This window comes from Penaeus monodon, chromosome 29, assembly GCF_015228065.2.
Source record: "Penaeus monodon isolate SGIC_2016 chromosome 29, NSTDA_Pmon_1, whole genome shotgun sequence".
Classification (NCBI taxonomy): domain Eukaryota; kingdom Metazoa; phylum Arthropoda; class Malacostraca; order Decapoda; family Penaeidae; genus Penaeus; species Penaeus monodon.
In genome coordinates, this window is record NC_051414.1 from 38053789 (window position 1) to 38054079 (window position 291).

At 39.9% G+C, this 291-nt stretch overlaps 1 protein-coding gene across 1 annotated transcript in view; it reads right to left on the reverse strand.

Annotated features, from left to right (window-relative positions):
• The window catches only part of LOC119592244 (titin-like), a gene marked incomplete at its 5' end in the record, with an annotated part of 41989 nt that overhangs the window by 670 nt on the left and 41028 nt on the right, over nucleotides 1–291 (reverse strand). The window contains 1 exon segment of the mRNA XM_037941079.1: nucleotides 1–175.

Below are 291 nucleotides of genomic sequence, written 5' to 3' on the forward strand. Positions count from 1 at the left end.
CAAGGCCTAAATATCTTAGGAATTCAACAGCAAGGTACGGCCTTTCTGACAAATGTATGATAAGGAGTCAAATAAGCTATGTAGTGCTGAATTGGCTGCGCTTATGGCTGCCAAGGACAAGCTGGCCGGCTGTCTGCATATGGCTTAACTTGCTGAGACAAGCACCAAATGCTTTCTGCAAAGAGAAGAGAAAATTAATCACCGTTTTGTTTGACGATTCAATACTTAATGGCAAAATAAAGCTTATATCAATTACATCTCCAATCACAAACAGACACACAAATACGCTAA